Here is a 16059-nt window from a genome sequence, read left to right as displayed (position 1 = left end):
GTGAAGTGAGTTATTTAACGACTTAATAAAAATGTTATTATACTAATGCCGGGTTCAGGGTTGCATAAAAAAATCAGTAAACGTTAAATGAATTGACAGTGAGTTAGTGGTTAACCAAACATAATTTAGTGGTCTATGATTGGTCCATTAAATATTAGGGAATGAACCGTTAAATATTCAAATTAATATATTCTTGTGCAGCTAGGTATAAATTGACTTATAAAAGAGTCTAAGTATGGAATAAAAACCGATATGCGAAAATATTCTTCAGGATTATTAGTTTGTACGTTTATTCTATGTACTTGTCTTTTATTAATTCTCGGAATTGTCATTGTCACATTGAACTTGTCAGCAATTTTTTTGGCAGCTAAAAAAATTTCTTCAAAATTTTTCTGAGCGTGTTTTCTATAATCTTCTAACTCGATCAAAGTATCTTGAGCTAAATCCATGGCCAATTTTAAATCAATATTAATGATTTATTTATGCCAGCTCCTGATTTAGCAAACGCTACACAAAACGTACAAAATTTACCATCTAATTTTGCAGAGTACGCTAACCATGGAAAGGTATGCAACCATCTGTATTGAAATTTTAAATTTTTGGATAGCTTATCTTTACCACTAAATATAACAGTATTAGGGAATTCAAAAGTAGGTTCGGGCTTCCAAATTTTTTTAAGAACTTCTTCTTTCTCTACATCTGTTAACGAGCGGTTAAAATAAAATCCAATATCGAAATTGTTAAAATTATGTTCATTTTCTGTTTCAGTATTGTCAGATTTTTTTGACATTTTGATACGTTTGACATTATTATCTATATTTGGTGAAATTGGTCGTTTATTTGGAGAAGTTACGGAAACTGAAGATTTGTGATGGTCAAATTGTAGAACATTTGTATCATTTGATTTTTTAAAAAATTGGCTTAACGAAGTTTGATGAGACATAATAAAAGCAATATATTGTGTACTTACTTAATATTGATCAAAATACAATAAACACTTGTTCACTGGTTCACACGTTACTTGTATAGTTGTTGAAGGCAAAATGAGACTAATAGAAAATGAGTAATATCTTATAAAAGCCACTAATTTATATTTTATTATACCTATCCATATATGGCTATTGGCTACACAAATATTGCTAATTGCTATACACACAAATCCATCCTTAATCGTTTTTCTGTGTGATAAAGTTTATATTTCAAAGATACGGGTACTTGATACCTATTAATTTTATCGGTTTATCGCACTTCGTATAAGGTCGTTACATAGAAAAACTGTCGTCAGAATAACATTACTATATATTTATAATACGTCTTATTACTTAAAACCATGCTATTATATTTTGTTCACGGGAAAAAACTATATCCGCGCGACCGAGCGTGCTTACATAAATCGGGTTCTGCAAATATGTAAGAATTTTAGTTTTTTTTTTTTTTTATGAGAGGTTCTGGGGGGGGTCCAGTACCCCTGGACCCCCCCGTAAATACGCCACTGTTGGTACTGATCTATCACTACGGATACACAGTTACATACCGTATACCAGTAGCGGGGAAACGGAAAAAAAGTCTTGGGGTAAAAAAAGTTTATAATACTAATGAAATATACAATTTGGAATATTTAAAATAAAACTTTCTACAGCTGTATGTCATACGAATAGAATTGAATACCTAGTGTATATGTTTCGTCTTTATTCATTTTAATGCAGAATAAAACAAGATCGTCTTACGAAAGTATGTTTTCTATAATAGGTACTGAACATTTGTAAAGATCGAGATTTATACCCCGACCGAACGTTTTTGAATATTGATTTTGAAATGGCTGTGATTAAAGCTGCAAAAAATATTTTAGAAGAACATATAAATATCCGTGGTTGTTTTTATCACCTTACACAAAGCACCCACCGAAAAATACCAGAGCTGGGTCTTGAAAATCGGTATCGCAATGATGACGAGTTCAATCTGTTCTGTTGTATGATAGACGGGTTAGCATTTCTCCCAATAGAGTTTGTTGAAGATGGTATGTTACACTTAAAAATCATTGTCCCAGTTGGAGCTGAAGATTTACTTTTATATTTCGACCATCGGACCATACATATTTAAATGGCAAATTTCGCTCATGTAGACCTTGTAAAAATAATATAGTAGTACAATATCGTCGCACCCCTCCACTATTTCCTCCTACAACTTGGAATGTTAATTTGACAACATATGATGTCTGACGGGCATAGAACCAATAATGTATGTGAAAGTTGGAACTCTCGATTTTCACATATGGTTGGACAAAATCATCCAACAATTTGGAAACTAATTACTAAAATAAGATATGAAATAGCTGCAGATCGCGCAAAATTAGCTTTAAATGAACTGGGTGAGCAATCAATAAAAAGGAAAAAAAAGAAAATGGAAATATGATTAAATGCTTTATGCACTCGTTTTAGAGAAAATAAAATTGAACTTAAAGATTTTACTTTTTTTCCGCCAGACTTTTTTCCTACCATCCCAGTAGTGATAGACAATAATTTAATTGTTACCACGTAACACTACTATCATCATACATTTTTTTTTTTAGCATTATAGACCATTTAGGTCCTTTGCTGCCAATACCAAATTCTTCCACTCTTCTCTATTATATGCATGCATTAGGTCTCCATGCCATTCTGGTTTTAACTCCTGGATATCTCTTTTGAGTTTTGACTACATCCAGCCATCGCTGCTTCGGTCTGCCGCGAGGTCTTTTCCTGTTCAAGTTGTTTACAAGTACCTTCTTGACGATACTGTTATCCGCTCTTCAAACGTGACCAGCCCACTCCAGTTTTGAGCCTATTATAAATTGTATTATATTTCCCTTTCTATATAATTGTTGTATTTGTTCGTTTGACCTTCTCTCCCACACTTGGGTATCAGGTTTATATACGGGACCATAGATTTTTCTTAACACCTTCCTTTCAAATATATTAAGTTTATTCTCATCTCCTGCTGTTGTAGCCCAAGTACAGCATGCATAGGTCACAACTGGTCTGAGGCACGTAGTATATAGCTTCTCTTTATCATCATACATTATCAATTAATAATACGAGTGATGATAAGCACTTTCCAAAAAGTGTCCGAGGGAAATTCCACATTATAATTTACAATATTTATCATTATTTACATTATTAATAATTTAAGACACTAATAACTAATAAGTATATAAGTCAATTGCCAATGGTTAATCTAGTCATACTAATGTAAAACTCGCAAAGTCACAAATGTTTACAGAACACAATATAAATAAAATATATAATTAATCTGCTACTCGTTATCATGGTTTCGGAGAGGCATCATAATAAACATGATCAAAGTCGGTACTCGGTTACTTCGTTTGACTATCCTTCATTATTTATTGTACTCATAATTGATATTTTTTGCATGTCTGTCGGTTTTGAAGGTCTGCTATTAGACATTTGCTGTTTTTTTGTAGAGTGGTAACGTTGTTCATTAAAATTTTTGTGGCTGAGTAAGTTAGTTAAATTTGAAGAAAAACTTTTGGATTCAATCTGACCATCTTGCTAGATCTTCGTTAGTTCATCTTAATTTTTAATGCCTTTTAATTTTGCTTTATCTGTTGCAGGGCTGGCTAAACACTGTTTCTGACAAACATCTATTTGATAAGGTGTCATTATTACTTTCTATTGAAATTACTGATTTTCGAATATCGTCTAAAAGTCACACCTGATTTAATTTTACCAGCCAGTTCTTCTCTTTCTTGTTCAAGCAGATGTAAAGATTTCATATTTATGTATGGCCAACATGCGTTCTTCTAAATTCTACTGTTATGTGACCATCAACATTAGTTGTTGTCATTCCAGCAGGACAAATCTTACTAGTTTTGTAAGTTTGAGACCATTTCATTCTCTTCCCTGTACCTTCTTTTCGGGAAGAACCTGACCGATGACAAGCATAATATGTTTTATTTCCAACCACTCTTTGAACAACAAAGAAAGACAGATCCTCTTTTTCAATATTTCTTTTCCATGTTGAATTCTATAAGAAACGTTTTAAATACTTAAATAATTATTTGAATGAACTATTTAACATGTACTATTTTAAATATGATTTTTTAGCCAATGTTAAAAAGAAAAATCCTTTTTATTAAATACCGATGATCCAATGTAATTTATAATGTAATTAGTAAATATAAATAAATAATAATTTAACTAATACTAACACAATATACATTTTTTTATAAGTATTTATAAGTAAAAATAACTTAACAGCTTTAACTTCTAAAAAAATATTGTATACTTTCAATCATCATATATTTATAGTATAAAAGATATTTCATATTACATTTTAGGTCAACACTGAAAAGCCTTTACAACATTTTGGATCATATTTTTGGGTTTATTTCAATATTTCTGATTTAATTCTGTGTATAAACTATGGCTAAGATTTTTGGAAATCCGTAAATTACATACGTGCAGTCATACGTCACTATATTTAAAAAAGTTTCAACACAAAAATCCCAAAAATCGGTAGATAAATTCACTCCGTACCAAAGGCCGATTTTAATTTTGAAAACATATTTTAATTCCTTATTTTCTTTTCCAGGTTACATGGGAAATTAATTTTCGATTTGTTGGATCGTTTGAATAGTATATCAAATGAATTTTTTTTTCAAAATTTACTTTTACTTTAGTGTTGTTTAAAAAAATATCAATTCCTACAAAACACAGATAAGAAGTAGATAAATTAAAATTGGAAGAATATTTATTTATTTTCCGCTTATTGGTCTAAATGTACGAAAAAACGACTAGATTCCAATAGTTTTAAATGATATTGGGAGTAACATAAGATAGGCAACTTATTATACATTTTCGTGAATTTGATTTTGTTTATACAAGGAGTTAGAATGGAAACGGTAAATTCAATATTATTTGATTACTAACACTTTGGTAGAAGATAATGTATTATAACTTATATTCATTATGTATAAAATATTATTTCCTCTTGCGTTTATTTATTCTATGCTTGTGAACTTATATTTGATCATAGGTACTACGGTTATTAAAAATAATGTTATTTCTGTCTGCTTTTACAAACCGTAACTTTCCATAAAAATATAAATAATTTTATGTTTTTATTCAAAATATATCAGTGTAACAACAAGTGTTTCGTTTTTTTTTTGTTCTCAAACGAAAAATAGTTACTCAATATACATTATACTCCAATATGATAATATCGACAGAAATGTCAAGTTTCACGCTATCTGTGTACGGCATTGACACATTTTACATGCATTTAAAACATTTTATTAAACGCGGTAGGCAGTTCAAATCAAATTCAAATGTAAATCGTACTTTAGATTCAGACATAAGTGCAGCCATAGATTCAAATACAATTATAATAATATTAATATATTATGTACCCATTGTACCCACAAACGATTTCAAAATTAAATAATGTACTATTATAATATAAACTATTTGATTAAGGTCTATAAATTTGTAAGTTTGATTTTTCAGGTAGAAAAATATGGCAAATTCTACAAACTGGGCCCAGATTTTTTAACTATCATAATACATTTTTTAAACTTTTTTAATTTATTGGTATTTTTTTTTTTTTTTTTTTGATTTAAGCTTCGGCAACTGAGGCCATTAGCTGTAAGTTGTGTGGTACTGTAGAGTTTTGGGACTGTAGGGGGGGAACACGTGTGTGAATTTATTGGTATTATGAAGAACTATTTAACATTTTGCGGATGCTACACTGAGACGGGAGACAATGCGCATTAGTGCACCTAATATAAATATCAAACATTTTTCGTTTTCTCATTTTCAATTCAGCAAAAAAAAAATGCAGTATCTGTTATTATATTATGTATAGCCAAGCCGAGTTTACATTCTTCCACTTTTATATTTACTTGTTTATAAACATAATTCATGTAAATATTTTCAAAATATGAAATATTAATTATAAAATAATGAGTTAAGGCGGCACTGCAGTTAAGGTGGCTCTTAGCGGCTATTATTTAAGGGAAACAATTTAGGTAATTTCTAATCTTGTCGTAGCCGCCCATAATCTTTGTGTTAGTCGTAAATGATTATTAGTGTAAGTGCTAGTCTATAAAATTATTATTTCGAAGAAATTCTAACTTGATAACAATAGATTTCATGTTGTCGGGCTGTGGGCGGACGGGACAACTTTGTTATATAGCACGCACGCGCATGCACAACTGCACAAGTCATCAAAAGCATGCTCAAAAATATTTTTGAACACACTGGCCTTTACTCTATGTTTTGTAAGAAATAGATTTTAGAAATTTTGTATAGTTTTTGTAGTACAGTTCAAAATTACTTTGCTTAATTTCTACAAATTAGCATGAACTTTAAAGTGCCAAAAAGGCAAAAAATTCAAAATATTTTCCTACAAAACATAGAAAAAAGCCTGACGAGTTCAATTTTTTTTCAAAATTATAATTGGACCACTTAAAGTATGTTTTTTACACCAGCTTATTGGTCTAAATGTATGAACAATATAATCGCTCATCAATGCTGACTGTGACTGATTCTAAGGAGTTCAATATAGGCAATTTTTTAAGTATGTCGCATGCTGCTCGTGTAAAATATGATCTTTAGTGACTGAGCGTAAAATAAATAGCAAAGCTTTTCCGCACGTGCTCGTACTCGTCAATAACGCAGCACTCTTTAAGTTTACACACTAATTAAAAATGTGTATTTTAGTGAAATAATGAAACTTAGTTTCGTATTTCCAATTCCAATAATATTGCCTACTGGGCGACATGATATGAACACCAGAATACATGAACACTTATTGTACAAATTGAAGAGAAGAAGTTTATCCAGGCCTATATATGAGTCGATTTTCAATATTTTATTTTAAATATCTAATTTTTAGCTCTCAAACTTGTGATATTTTACTTTTTGAATTTGAATTATTGATTTTACTAATTAAAATAATGAAAATTGACTTTTAAACAGGTGCAGATTAACTTCTCTCCTCCATTATAATATGTGTTTTACTTTGAAACCACTCAATAAACCATATTATTGGAAACGCAAACATTTATTTTCATAGAATTTTTTCAAACTATTCACTCCCCTTAAATTATAATATGACGGTTGTCTGTTTATTTATTTTGAATTAATTAGGTAACACAAACATATTGAACATAATTAAAAAAAAGTTGATATAGGTAATAGATACTATTAAGCATACATCAAAAAAGCTGTCAAGTATTAAATTACATAATGTATATTTTAAAACAATAAATATTGGATATACTCTCTGACCTTTGTGTATAATATTGGCGTAAGAGTGTTCAACGATTAGTTTCTACTGTGAACACTGCAGGCCATCTAAGACTCAAGCATTCTTCCACTGTTAAACATCGAACACATCATAATATAATATTCTCCACACATTGGGCCACTATTCTGTGATACTGATTATAGTATTATGTTGTACGCAGCGAGTGCATTTCGAATTTCGAATTTCTATTGTCCACGACTGCGCCAGCACACGTGTTTGAACACTGCATATATTATAACGTATTGAAATAGGCTGTGAGAGGAGGATTGTGGGGTAGGGTGGACGAACTCGGGAAGGGAAAAAATGGAGAGAAAAACAAATCTTAATCACATGTACATATTATAATCCTAATTAATTATACCCGTAGAGTTATTACGCCGTACGTGGGTGTCTCGGTGCCGCATGCAGCATAACATCCCAATAAAGCGTTCGTCGTAATAATGTTTAATTACGTGTCATATATGGTTTTGATAAATCTACGTTTCGTCTTAGTGTCTTACACACGTTGTTAGCGATAGATAATTAATTCACAGGTGTCGGGGGTCATTAATAACTGTTCGAATGGCAAAATCCTCCGTGCACGGGCCACTGCATATTATAGGATAAACCAATAGGCGATAGAACAATAACGCGTCAACGGCTGTAGTCTTTTGTTCCCCAACCCACGACCATGTGGGTACATAGCGCTATTATAGGCATATTTATTATATTTTAATATAATTGTATACTGCTCCGGCCTACAACACACTCGTTCTACACTAGGTATATATAATGGAAAACGAGACCCCTTTTGTTTTTGACGTCACTTTAATTTTTAACTCATTGTTAATATAAGTAATAACTAATAAGCAACTAGTTTTACTTATTTTTGTTAGTGGGTCACATGATAATATTACAATGACAAAGTCATAACATAATACCATGTACAATGATTATTACATTATAACAAGTCGTAAGACTTTATGATGTGCTTATCATAACCACCTGCACTTCCTCTCACTCTATCGGATATTCCAATCGAATATGATATGATATTATTATTGACTATTGTAGCGTGCGTGTATCATAACGTGTTACGTATGGCGCAGAAAAATTTAAAATATAATTTGATACTTCACTGATATAAATATGGTATACATTTATAGTGTTAATATTTTACTACCATTCTATAAAATGTATCAGATTATTATGTGTTCTTTATTCATAGAGAATATTGCTATTATTACGTTGTAGGTACATGCGTGCTTTCGGACGTACGTATAATGTAACTTATTACGTCTTACGAGTTACGACCATACTTGGAAACTGTTAAGAGAAACGAATGAATAATCTCTTATAGACTAAATTGATTTAGCTACAGCTCAACCGCAAAATAAAAAAAATACAAAGTGAGAAACACTTTGTACGTTAGGACAATGCGTGAGGCTTTAAGATAACCGACGTGGGATTCAATTGCGGTTAGTCCGTTAGGGACCAACGACCGACCGAACGTTTTCCAAATCATTTACTCATATATTATTCTACGTGTCCTTTGTAGGGTACAATACTGAAACGTGTGGTTTTAACATTTTTGGTGGTTTAATAAATCGATGTTATTTATGGGTTTATAATATGCTATAAACTTTACGGAGTCCGGACTTTGATGTCTTGTAAAAACTTAAGAACCGATTAAATTACCTTAGACTGAAATACCTTGAAATTCCATAATATATGCATACCTAAACACTATTTTAGTATGTGCTTTAAGTATCTGCTATAGTTAGCAGATTTACAGATATTACGATAAATCTATGTTTTCTATTTCAGTGTTCTGCAAATGCGCAATATATTTATACATTTATAAATTTTGTGACATTTTTTTTGCATATAATACGTAGGAATTCTATCATTAATCAATGATATATTGATATTGATGTGGTTTTTTATAAATGCTTTTTTATTTAATTGCTATTTTTACGAATAAATTATTTAAACTTAATATAGTTGATGTTTAATATTATATTAGTAAGTTTTAGTCACAAGAACAAAATAATACCTCCGATGACTGATATTTGAAACAATTAAAAACCATTAAATTTAAAAAAAAATATTGTGGATCGATGATCCAAAATTAGTAATATTTCATCAAATTTACAATAAATTAATCCAATTATGTTTACAAATGAATGTCAGTTTGTCCGTAAGTCTCTTATGCCTGGCTAAACGGATGGACCAATTTTGATGAATTTTTTTGTGTGTGTTTGAGTAGTTCCTTGGATGATTTAGATTCACAATTTGAAAAGGTAGGTCCAACCCGGAGTTTTACCCAAACGGGGATTTCGAGATTTAAGAAATGAAATTTTTGTTTATAAATGGTTGCTGTTGATCATAGGAGAAGTATAAATATATTTATTAAGAATCAGTATTTTTTTTGTTCTTGGTTTCCATTGGTTAATCATTGCCTATCATGGTGGTTGAGTTGCACTTATAGCCTCTTATTAGAGTGTCCTCAATCAAAATCAAAATAAAACGTATTGTTCATATAGAGTTGGAGGCACCAAACGGGGTCCGCCGCAGGTTAATTGCTTACCTGATAATACACTATTCGCATTATCACAAGCGAATCTCATATAGAGTTGGTATTTTTAAAAGGCAACGAAGTGCATGAGATCAGCTAGCTTGTATATAATATTATTAATTATGCATTTCAATGAAACAATAAAATTATATGATCTTACGGCGTGGTGAATAGGCAATTTAGGCACACCACCGAGACAGATATTATTGTTGTCAATAGTAATAATTATAATATAATTCAAATAATTGATTATAAATTATATTCATTACATGCGTAAAAAAGTTGCCATACCTTTCGTATCATAAAACTTGTGTTAATTATGTGCCTATAATGAGTGAAATGATTAGTTGCAATTTTCTTAACCAAAACTGATTAATTCTAGTAATACTACAAGCTACCAAGTTTTATTTTTGACTAGCTGAAAAACTAGGCTTTGTCTGTGTTCTGTTTTTTGGATTATGACTTTTTTTTTATGTTTCAATTAGAGATTATCTTTTAATTATTACCATTATTATTAATTAATGTTATAATTATTATCGTATTAGATCACCTACATTTATTAAAAATTGTTGTATATGGTTATTCTTCTAAAAAGTTATAAGGAACGACGTAGGGTTTTATCTCATCTGCTTGAGTCGATAAAAACCGTTTTAAAACAAAAAAAAATTTAATTTCCACTATGAATCTCAAAATCCTTGTTTTTAGACGTCTTTAAAATGCGAATTTTGGAAAATCCTTTCCTGGTGGGTCTCATCCTATGATAAAACTACTGTCCAAATGTCACACTCATACCTTTACCTCTTAACCTAACCCTGCTAGGTGATAATGAATCAATCAGTGGGGTTAAGCTCTTTTATATATAATATATATGTTGAACAATTTGGATTTAATTTAAAATGTATAAATTAATAATTTCTTTATTATATAGAAAAAAAACATTGTGATTTTTATATTTCAGTGAATATCATTGCTATAGCAACTAAAAAAAATAATAATAAAAAAGAAAAAATGCCAGTCATCAGTACTTAAATATTAATTTTTTTAGTCTTGTACAAATATATTATTTTTATGGCGAAATCTACCAATTAAAAAAATAATACTGTTGGGGATTGGCTATAACGGAGCGAGCAGGTGCAACGACCCTCTAGTTATTTTTATAGCTGGCATTTTTTAAAAACCTATGTATATATAATCGAACGTATCCTGGCTAACCCGATTGACTGAACAACGTAAAACTTAAACTAAGATAGCTGGGGACTTTATATTTTGACAGTCCCTTTGCACCAACATGTAATTGTGCAATAAGAAATAATTTTCCAAAAATTATCGTTTCAAATAACTGCTGACAAATAAGGATTATGAGATCCACGATAGAAATCAAAATGTTTTCGTTTTGTTTACAAATGATAAACACTAGTTTCAGATTATAATAGTTTATTATAGTAGAAATTACTATAATTTTTTTTATAGAAATGGTTGTAACTAGAGAGCTTTAATAAATTATATTACCATATTATTAAGGCTCTCTAGTGGCCACTGGTGACATAAAATAAAATTTTTATTTTATGATTGTATTTGATATTTGAACATTATAATTGTACTTGAGTGGTAAAATTATAATGCTATATTCGTTTGTTTATGGAAGAAATTATTGGTTACCCATAAAAAAAAAACTACTCACTATGGGTACTATCCGTGGATTAAAAATGAAACATTTTTTTTCCTTTATTCTATTTTTTTAAAAGTTTTAAACACCATTACACCGAATATTAAATAACGAATCGAACAAAGTTTGAATCACATAAGATTTGGCATTTTTTACGGGTAACGGACTTCACGGAGTCATTTAGTGTAAGCTGCATACATATTATATGAACATTATTGTGCATTTCCTATCCACTATTTGTAACTAATATGAATCATCACTGCGTCGTGCGTATTATAGACCTATTGACTAATTTGAACTATTTGAAATTATATTTGCATTGATGAGATTATGGTTAAGAAACCCGAATCATATCATCTATCTGCAGAGTACGATCTATTTTAATATACTTGATTTACTTTGTAAGTTATTTATTAGATAGGTAGGTCCTACCTACATTTAGGTCTTACGAATTAATAATTGAGGTTACAACAACATTTTTTTCTAATTTACAGCGTACTAGATTTAAACAATAGGTAGGTATAACGGTTTGTTAGAGATAGATATACGCCTATACGTCATGACCACTTATGCTAGTGAACTCCTGCAGGCGTAGGATGATATCATTTTCACAGATTAGCATTCAATACAACCCATTAATTTATGAGTTAGAACACAACCGGACAAGGACGAAACGGTTTGGATGTAAATTATACCACTATGGAGTTCATCGGACAAAATCGACGTCTATAGCACATGATAATACAAATCTAACCCACGTGATTCGACACCTATAAAATTGGTCCCTATTAGAAACAAACCGCAAAAACCGCACCCAATCCGATGATGTACCTATACCTATATACGCCGCACGTAACCACGTTGGTATATTCTTCTTCTACACCTTAAACGTTTATTCCACCAATATTCTTGATTACTTTTACACGTCTGCGGACGTGTGGTCCATAATTATGTATTATGTCATGAATGATCAGTTTTTATTATTATTATTATTATTATTATCATCGTCATCCATGTGTTGTTGTTTTGATTATACCAAATGTCGTGAGTGCGTCATTATATTATTGTAGTTGAATATTTTCGTTCGCATAGATTAAGTACTTATTTCAAAATTAACTAGCTAATTGTCTAATCAAATATTCTAATGGAATTTAAGCAAGCTTTATAACACGTTATTATTTGTGCAATGAATAATAGTAGTTAACTATCTTCTTTTTTCTACGGTACTTCCAATTGCATAAAGAATAATAATGTGTAGTGATTAAATGAAAATTGTTGTTGTAATACGTCATGAGCAAGGTACCTTACCTACCTTTGTAATCGTGATCAATACCATTACTCATAAATTAGATTTGCTAACTTAAATTTTGTCGGGTACTTTTTTGAAAGTTTTCGTGTCATTTTATTCATTTATTGAACAATTAAATAACTCCATTAGGGTTAACAAATAACAATCAAATAGCGCAAGGTACCAAAGGAAGAATAATACAACGAATACGATACTAAGATTAAATTGTTTTTATGTGTATATACTTTTTATCCAATAGGTTTAATTTGTAATTTTTTTTTTGTATATGAAGTTAGTTATTCTAAATATTCTATATTTATAATATTTGTAATATTTAAAATTTCTAGTATTAAAATATATTATATTTATACATACATTTGTTTGCACTTATTTAATACAACAATTATTCAAAAATATATTTTTAGGTTGTAATATAATTAACATAAGAAAGTATTGTGATAGGCAGTTACACGTTTGCAATACATTTATTCCCAAGTTAAAATTAAAAATTGTTTAAAATAATAATTTAATGCATTTTACAAACGACAAAATTGTAATAATATATAATTACTATAGGTAATGACTGTTCTATGAAAAAAATCAACAACAATCGAAACCTGTGTTATTTATTTTTTTTGTTAATTTGTTATATAAAATTATTGTGGTTAAAAATGTTTGGTGTACAAACAATCAAACCAGTTTTGATACATTTCCTAATGGATGTTTGACTAATAACTAATAATAAGTACCTATTCGAAGACATGTTAAGTGGAGCCATTAATGTGTCCCATTTTATAACCAATCTTAAGTGTAATTTTATTGAGTTTTAGATGTATGTAGAAATTGATCTTTGAATTTTCCATTTCGTACGAAACACAGTTTTTATTCTTTATTGCAGTTCGCGCGTTATATTTGATAAAATGTATGACGAAGAATGAAAGTAAGTAGATGAGTAAAAGTATTCATAAACAAATCGTTACCATGCGATTTTCTTGTTAGAAGTCCTTTGGTATTATATATTTATTATATTATATTATTGTATGTTGTCAAATTTGTATGGTCAAAGTATAACTAAATAATAACTAGAACCAGGTTGTCTCATAAACCATTCAAGCAACATTGAATTTAGAAACGGATTATCTATTTTAGTTCAATCGCTTGTATAATGTTATTTATTCAAACAGAAAGTCAACATTTTTTGGTTTATACCATATGTATAAAAACGGTAGTCAAAGTTAATATAACAAGCACTGCAGTATGTATACAATATACATGCATTAAAATTAAATGGTTTAAAATTAAAAAATAAATACTAAATAGACACATTGAAAATGTAAGTGCGAGGGAAACTACCCATAATAATGTACAGATTTGGGATTTTATAGAATTTGCATATTTCTTATGAGATGCTTAAAAAAATGCAGAGTAAGCTAAAAATGTGTTTCATGATACAGAGAACTCAAATTCAAAATTGTATTTTGCTTTTTCGCATATTTTACGATTTTTTAAATTTATTGCTCTTATTGGGTTTTTTGAGACCTTTTTTCCATTTTTACCTGTTTTTCAATCAAAATCTGTCATATTTTATGAAATTATATTTTAGTAAACGTGTTTTTAGATTTTTTCAATCGAATTATCAAATAAATTGTAAATGTACCTATAGATTAAGTAAATATACCAATTACGATGATGCAACGCCGTACAGCGATTATATATAGGTATAATATAATACTCAAATAATTTTCTATTAGGTTTTTAGGTCTAATTTTTGTTTTCTGCTGATATTGTTGGGTTTTTTTTTATCGATTTCTACTGCGATTATGAATATTATCAACATTGTACAGTCAATTCATTTTATACAGTCGTCTCGTGTACCCGTGTGTAACTCGTGTGTTACGTTGTATTTTCGCCTTTCGGTTTAACGTGTAGTAACCTTGTCTTAAAATGCCAAAAGTTAGGTTCGTGTAAACTCAATAGTGTTGTAATTGAGTTCGGCGAAGAAGCGTTTAAAGTAGACGACAATGTATTATTTTGTTAATTATATGTGAGTGTAAAGTGAACAGTGAAAAAAAATTTAACATAACTCAGCACTTAAAAACAGATAAACATATTAACGCAACGAAGCGCCATCAAAGTAAAATTGAAAAAAAAACAAAAGTTTCTTACGAGCTACCAAAAAAACTCTTTTAATGTCATTTATAGCGGCAAACATTCCTTTAAATAAATTATCTAATCCAATAAAATATTATTGAAAATATCGAAGAAACATTGAAAACACTAAACGGTGAACATGGTAAACCTATATATTTCAAATTAAAAAACGTTTTATAAAAAAAAATGGTTTGTCTAAATTCAAACATATTTCAAATATCTTGAGTGGTGAGGAAAATACAAATATTGGTGAAGTACTTGGTGAACTTAAATGTAGTGACATTGTATATTTCAATTACGCACTAATTGTATCAGTGGACGTCCAACGTTCATTTTCGACGTACAAGACTTTGTTGGCAGACAACCGCCTTAAATTCAAATTCGATAATCTGGCCAAGCATTTAATAATTCAATGTAACACTGAAGGTAAACATTTTAAATCGTTTACTTTTTATTTAAAATTTTTTAAAATAATTAATTGGGTAATTTTTGAACAACCCTTTAGGATTCTGACCAGAGTGACTAAACTATAATAATATATAATATCTATAATAATTTCAAATTTGGAAGTGATTATTGCATAATTAATAAATTTCCTTTTTTTTTATATTTTATTGCTCTTATTGCATATTTTTAAAGCATATTTCGTGATCGTTAAGGTCATATCATAGCACATATTTACGCAATTTTAAGGGCTATAAAATCCCAACCCTGGGAATACATTATTAGGTAATATTGCCGTTTGGAATTTGAAAGCGATTCACTTCGATCTGGTCGTAGGCATACCTATGCATTATATTTATGATAGAACAATCGTTTAAAAGTTATTTTTTAAGCATCACTGCTTAAAAAAAAAAAAATGAGTAGACATTAATTTGTGATTGCCTTCTTATCATTGTTCCTCTATTACAGACACTGGGTTTAAAGCATTGTCGGAAAAAAATGTTTTTGTACCGAACCCCGTCTTGTGCATTGTTCACCCTTCGAAAAAAGGAGCCAATGTATAGTAGGTACTTCGACGATATAAATATAATTTCGAAATTGTAAAACGACGAATGAAAGAATAACAAAAAAAAAAAAAAAAAAAAA

Source organism: Myzus persicae, unplaced genomic scaffold (genome assembly GCF_001856785.1).
Source record: "Myzus persicae strain clone G006 unplaced genomic scaffold, MPER_G0061.0, whole genome shotgun sequence".
Classification (NCBI taxonomy): Eukaryota; Metazoa; Arthropoda; class Insecta; order Hemiptera; family Aphididae; genus Myzus; species Myzus persicae.
The sequence above is the reverse complement of the archived record's forward strand: the minus strand, read 5'-3'. Positions refer to the sequence as shown.